General features: G+C 38.1%; 1 pseudogene across 1 annotated transcript in view; it reads left to right on the top strand.

The window, feature by feature from the left end:
* LOC148741295 (anoctamin-4-like) overlaps window positions 1-5,839 on the top strand; it is a 223,507-nt pseudogene extending 217,668 nt beyond the window's left edge. The window contains exons 16-24 of the transcript XR_015990394.1: window positions 414-525; window positions 1,597-1,673; window positions 2,010-2,094; window positions 2,623-2,756; window positions 2,838-2,990; window positions 3,124-3,176; window positions 3,846-4,054; window positions 4,229-4,361; window positions 4,667-5,839. The product of XR_015990394.1 is annotated as an anoctamin-4-like (transcript). The remainder of the gene's footprint in view (window positions 1-413; window positions 526-1,596; window positions 1,674-2,009; window positions 2,095-2,622; window positions 2,757-2,837; window positions 2,991-3,123; window positions 3,177-3,845; window positions 4,055-4,228; window positions 4,362-4,666) is intronic.
* The last annotated feature ends 991 nt before the right edge of the window (window positions 5,840-6,830 follow it).

The following is a 6,830-nucleotide window of genomic DNA, read 5'->3' as shown; positions in this document are numbered from 1 at the left end:
AATATTCTTATATATTCTAATATTGCTGGTCACCGATTAATACTAGTCCATCAACCTTTGTTGACTGACTGACCGGTTTTTTTTTTTTTTTACCAGGATAAATGAAGTTATTATTATTATTATTATTATTATTATTAGTATTATTAGTAGTAGTATTATTATTAAGCTATTAACTGTCGTACTAATTTTTTTTCTCTTTACACTCAATTTTGAATCATGAGTGCATCCGATCTTTCAACTGACCTTAACCGCACAACTGTACTCATGCACGTTTTGGCCATAATGCATTGCATAAGAATTTTGAATTGAAAATTTTTGTACGAATCCTTCCTTTCTTCGTAAGTGCAATGACATGCGGTATTGGAAGCTTACAAAGCACGAGGCAATGAGAAGATCATCTGTTGTTATTTCAGAGATGCCCCGTACCCAAACGGAGCTTGAAGACATCTTTTCGTTTAAGATGTACCTTTTCCAGTTTGTGAACTTCTACTCGTCACTCTTTTATATTGCGTTTTTCAAACTGAGGTGAGCATCTAACTTTTGTATTGTTATGTGTCGTGGTAAATAAACTAGTAAATCAAGCCTTCACCAGCGACTGATTTCATATGGTGGGAAAATCCCAGGTGGCTGGGGACTTCACTGTTTTCCGACCGTTCCAGAGCTCTCCTACGAATGAAAACTCCAAATCACAGACATCTTCGAATATACGGGATAATCGACGACAAATCGGTAAAATCAAAACTGATTTTCCTATGACTGGAAAATCCCAGATGGTCGGGAAACACTTTCCCAACCGTCTTAGAGTTCTCCGACGAATGAAACTCAGAATCGTTGCCATCCACGAATGCCTGAAATGGTCGACGACAAATCGAGAGCGTTTGTTATTTTCTGACACGTCCCAGAATTCTGCGATGACCGGCGATGGTTATATATAGATAGATGAAAACTCCCATTTAAACTGTCGGTAGTTTTAGCGATCGGGAAACATTGAAGTTCTTATGGGACGATCGGGAAACATTGAAATCTCCGACTATCGTGATCTTCCCTCAGCGATTTGCTGTCGCAGGGTTCTGCTGGTGTTTGTGTTTATGTGTGATGTTGTGTTGTGATATCGACGATCAAAAACAACAGCAGGAGAGCCGCGTGGCACTGAATCGCCGACAGATTACATCTTTGAAGTGCGCTTAGCTGTTGAAAACCAGAAAGTCACATCGGAGCATAATGCGGAGACTCGTATCCAGTCGACCTCACCGCGAAAATAAGACTCGCACTAGGCAATTGAAACGTTGCGATTCACATCAAAATTGACAACATTTTTAGAAAAATTGTAATACATAGTTACAAGTGGGAACTTGAATCGATTTACATAGAAGCTCCCAAACACATTAAAAAAATGTCGGCATCACAGCAGTAAAATGAGCGTATTGAAACATATTTTGAGATTATCTTCACTGACTATTACAAAGGAGCCGTCTAGGGTGCTTTAGATTTTTCTTAAATAATTTTACAAAATAATGGTGATTGACATACGGGAACAACAATTTTCGTCTCACTGGAAAAAAGAACTGCACTCAACAGAAGATTGTTTGTTTTCAGTATCAGGACTTTTACTTTTCGTCAAGAAGAGGTAGGAGAAATACTCATATGTAAAGGTTTTTTCGTGACGCATAAGGGTATTTAAGAAATATGTGAGAAAAGGAAGGAAAGATCGTATTCCCCCTTTCGTTGGAGCAGTATCCAAAGAAGAGCGCTTTGATAAGGATTTATACCTTAAGTAATATTTGTTAAATGTGACACTACAGTGCGATAATACAAGGTTTGCCAGTAACAATTTGAATATCATAATTGACCCGTAGGTACTTCCAGTTGACAATATCATTTCATTTAAATCGGGAAATAAAAGATAAAATGATGATTAAAGTAACTGAAAGTAACTCCTAAACAAAGAGCAGTTTAAAAGGAGAATTCTGAGGCAATCTTTATTTTGTCCTGGTATTGTAACCCAGCAGGTTGTTTATTTGAGCTCTTGGTTCAGCTGGCAGTTATCATGGTTGGAAAGCAGATCTTCAATAACTTTATTGAAATAATCGTACCGTAAGTAGCCGATAAAGAGATGAGTTACGTTTGAAATGTAGTCGTTTTTAGAGACTGAGTGTAGATTTTGGAAATTTCCGTGTCCTAATATTATAACAGTTTACAGTGAACTAGGAGTATTTGCGTTCTGTTCGATCTTCTTGGACTATTTTGCATTACAGCTTACATGTAGGTCTGATAGCTCGTAAGGGATAGCGAACTATCAGCTTAATAATCAGGACACTGAAATTGCTGAAAAATTCAGCAAAAGGAATGTATCTTTGTGGCAACATGTTCCCAACACATTTTAGAAAAGAGATCTTTTGGTTGTTCTGTCCTGTAACACCGTATGCACAAGGCAAGCCACTCAATTTGTGAGCGTTTAGGATTAGTTATATTTGGACTCAAATCTAAAATTAGTGAGTGATATGTAGAGAAAGCACTCCATATGTTTCTTTGTTTTGTTTTGTTTTGTTTTTTTCATCATCATTATTATTATTGCTATCGTTTCTTTTATTTCTAAAATCAAAACAAAAATATTTTCTGTAGAAAGCTTCAGAATTGGTGGAGGCGCCGTCAGAATATTGAAACCCCTGATTTGACCGAATACACACGCTGGGAACTGGACTATGACTTGACTCAGTATCCCGTGCACGGGCTGTTTTATGAATACCTCGAGATGGGTAAGAACTGTGCACCTTATACGGTTGAGCGAAGGAGATGATTCCAATTTCTGAAGTTTATAAATGCTGTTTTTCTTCCAGTGATCCAGTAAGGTTTTGTGACACTGTTTGTGACCGCTTTTCCGCTTGGTCCGTTTTTCGCTCTGATCAATAACTTGTTGGAAATTCGTCTTGATGCTTACAAGTTTATCGTGGTTTTTCAGCGACCAATGGCAGCTCGTGCGCAGGATATAGGTATGCAATGTATACAGAGACAGGGCTGATTACTTTTGATGGTCTTTGACATTCTTCATTAATTGAAATTCAATTTTGGGAAATACCGAACGGAACACTTGAAAAACAATCCCATTTTTTTTTTTATTTACAGGAATTTGGTATGCAATCTTGAAAGGCGTTACGAAGATCTCTGTGGTCGTAAATGTAAGAATCTCATTAACAAAAGTTGTGCGTTTTCGAAATTGTTTCTTTGAGGATTTAAATAGAAAGAAATCAGTAAGAAGCGGAAAATTACAGAGCAAAAATTACAAACACAGTTATCATTTTCTTCAATGTTATTGAATAAACAGAAGATAAATGAGACAGTTTTCCCCATATTCGAGCAAATACTTGTAAATCAAATAACAATGATATAGTACAATTTTGGTCACCTTATGATAATAGTTATTAGCCCGTAAGAGCTAGAATAGAGGATGTTTTGATAGGATAGGATAGGATGTTTCATTGCTTTGACAACGTGCAAATTCAAGCGGACAGACATTGATCAAGCATCTTAACAAGGACCGCTCATTTTGCTCGACAACAATTTGTCATCAACGGAACCTGGGAAATAGTTTTGCTTCATCAAATCCTAAGTGCTCAGTGCTACATTTCGAGTCATCTCAGTTGAAGGAAGCATACTTGAAAAATTTTAAACGGTGGTATGAACTGCACAATACAGCAGAGAGTCATCTTTTTGTTCTGCCTGTCGTCAAAGATGAAATGCAAGCCGTACTCGGCATTTTCTTGATTTTAAACCAGAATACTTGTTGTAAGGAAAGCCACAACTTATTATCACGACAACTTGCTTCTTTTTCTTTACCTTTTTGTTAGGGCTTTGTGATTGCCTTTGTTTCCGAATTCGTCCCCAGACTGTATTACACCTTAGGTGAAAACCACGACAGCTTGGAAGGATTTGTAAACAACACCTTGTCGTGTTTTGTGGTGTCTGATTTTCCTGATACTGAGAGACCCTCCGGAGATGCTGCTACTGAGTTTGTCTTACAGAGTAACAGTTGTGGGTTTGGTCTACCTACCTGCCGGTAAAATAACAGGGAAGGTTCTGTTTTATGGTTTAGTTCTTGAGCCCTATTCATTTATGTACTAATTCAATTTACTGAGTCAAAGCTTCCGTAACGCGTAACTACACTGTTGTAAGAATCATAAGTCACCCAAAACATTTCAAGTTTTAAAGATCTTGTGTACTTGCATTTTAGATTCCGAGGGTATTATGAACGACCATTTATTACAATAAACGGCACGACCTTTTCAAATCCGAATGCTTACAAGTTTTCGACAGCCTATTGGCATATTTTGGCGGCCAAGCTGTTTTTTGTGGTGGCCTTTCTGGTGAGTATTTGCTCTCTTTTTACTATTCAACGCACTTTATGATCCGGCTGACAGTGCACTGAGAATCCAAGTCATCTTTCTGCAAAGAGAACTATTGGTGAAAACTAATGCAGCAATGTTGTGAAGGGAAGATTTCACTCCCTCTCTGCTCCTGTTTGTTTCCTTGATGATTCTTGTCGCAGTTCTGTGGAACATTTGAAAAGGACGAATAACAAAAGAAAGGTTCAGTTGAAGAAAACTCCCTCGCACTCGCTTTTTTTCTTCTGGTTAACCGACCGTCCTATATCTTTTGTCATTTTGCGCAGCACATCGTGTTTGGTTTAACGGCAATTTTGGCTTGGATTATCCCGGATGTTCCAAAGGAAGTTGATAATCAAGTCAAGAGAGAGAACTTTCTCGCCCGTGAAGCCTTACGTTCAGCAGATCAGCAAGACTCGGTCTCTCCAGTCCTTGGAGAACATTCGCGCGGCCAGGATGACATGCTGTAGAATGTCCTGTTTTGACAGAAAATACCTCGTAGACAGTGACCTCCGGCCGATATCGTATAAATAATTAAATTTGATAATACCACCTCTTTGTCACAAGTTGCGTGAAAACGTATCAATTAGTATAACAAAGCTTACAGCTCGCTTGCCAAAACGATTGATAGTCTGCATTTACAATATCAGTTTAATGTTTCGAATAGCAACAGGTCAGTAATTATCTGTATTTTATAGATCGCGTTTGTACTTAAAAATTATAACTTGACAGTAAGATAAACACCGTTCAAGTAGGTAGTATTTATTGTTGGTTCGTGTGCTGACTTGATACGTGGTTGAAGTAACATGTAAAATTGCTGTCGGTTACTAGACCTCGAGGATTTAGGATACGTGCTGATACAAAGCTTTTCGATTGCTTTACTACTTATCATAACATTACGTTAACCAGCATTCAGTGGCTTTAGGAAGACATCAGGCTCCGGTTGTTCAAAGAGCGGATAACGCTATCCAACCGATAAATCGCTATCCAGCGGATAAGTGTTACCAGAACGTACTGTGCTATCCACCGGATAGAGATTTATCCACTGTATAGCGTTATCCATCCTTCGAACAACCGGGGCCAGGTCTTTTGGTTGTTCAAGATACAATATTTATTTTTCCATAAAAGCGATCCAAATACATTCAATGCCTTGCTAAGCCGGTGAGATTAAGGAATAAGAATACATCCAGGACTTATTGTAAAAGTACAGAAAAGAAAATGCGAGGTAATATGGACGCTTGTATAGCTCAGGATTTTTTCACTGCTTCGTTCTACAGCGATTGCTTTTTCTGTTTGTTTTCGTTTGAGAATACAAAAGAATAACGGAACAGACGTCTTGATATGTAAAATCTACTGAGGATCATAGTTTTCCTTTCCGCCTTAGTTTGAAAAGAGGCTCTTTGAATTCGTTGATGCTTGTTCTTTAGAAAAATGTAATTAAAAGGGTCCGCGAAACCTTAGGGAAGGGCTGGTGCTGGCGGATTAATCAATTTGAAACATTGCAGACAATGTGGAGCGGGTAAGAAGGAAAGTACCTCGCAGAACTTGGGGTATCGAGGTGGATACTAGATTAGCAGGGGTTAATAGAAAGGGTAAAACGGTTTTACAGTTTTTCATTTGCGTTTCATCAAGGGACGTCGGGCTTGGCAGGATACGCTGTTTTTTTTTTGTTTTTGTTTTTGTTTTTTTTTTCTCGCAGGGAAACCCAACATTCGACAGGAAGACAAGTACAAATTATGGAGACGGTACCGTCATAAAGCATTCTTTGTTTTGCAGTAGTTTTTGCCCATGTGTTCCCAACATCTGTTAGTTCATGAGCATGAAATCTTCAGAAATTAGGCCTTTTCCTTTCATTTGGCCAACCCAAATCCGAGTACTTAATTGGCTGGAAAGCAGGAAACAAAACAAGCAGTCGTCTCGTGGGTTGCTTTGTCATTGGTTGTTGCAGGTGTGCAGGTTACCCTATGTATACCATTTTTCAAAATCCGATACAGACTCAATCAAGATTGAAGTAGAGCGACGTGCTGTCACCGAGCTTAACATTCATTCCATGTACCAATTCTAAGGAGTCCCTTACTTTCTTTTATTTTTTTATTTATTTATTTTTCAATATTTTTGTGTTTGTTTTCTTCTTCATTTTGCAATTTTAAGTCTGTTGATCCGTTCCGCGCCCAAAGTATGGTCGAAACTTTCCTTAGTTTCTCCTTGTCAGGGAAGTCACATTTACTACAAATATGATCAGATGTCAACTATTGGCCACCCTTTTTGTTCCGACAGACAGTCCATAAATGAACTCCTTTCTTATACTACTAGCTCATCCTAAATCAGACGATAATCTGTTATCTTTGTAATATTTTTGTGGTTTAAATTAAAAGCACTTCAAAGTCTGACAAGGAGTTCCTTTACCAACTACAACCTTAAAATCCTTGGTGTTTACCACAAAGTATCGAG

The sequence above is a fragment of the Stylophora pistillata genome, chromosome 1 (genome assembly GCF_964205215.1).
Source record: "Stylophora pistillata chromosome 1, jaStyPist1.2, whole genome shotgun sequence".
In the NCBI taxonomy this organism is placed as follows: domain Eukaryota; kingdom Metazoa; phylum Cnidaria; class Anthozoa; order Scleractinia; family Pocilloporidae; genus Stylophora; species Stylophora pistillata.
This window is presented reverse-complemented; position numbering and strand designations above follow the sequence as displayed.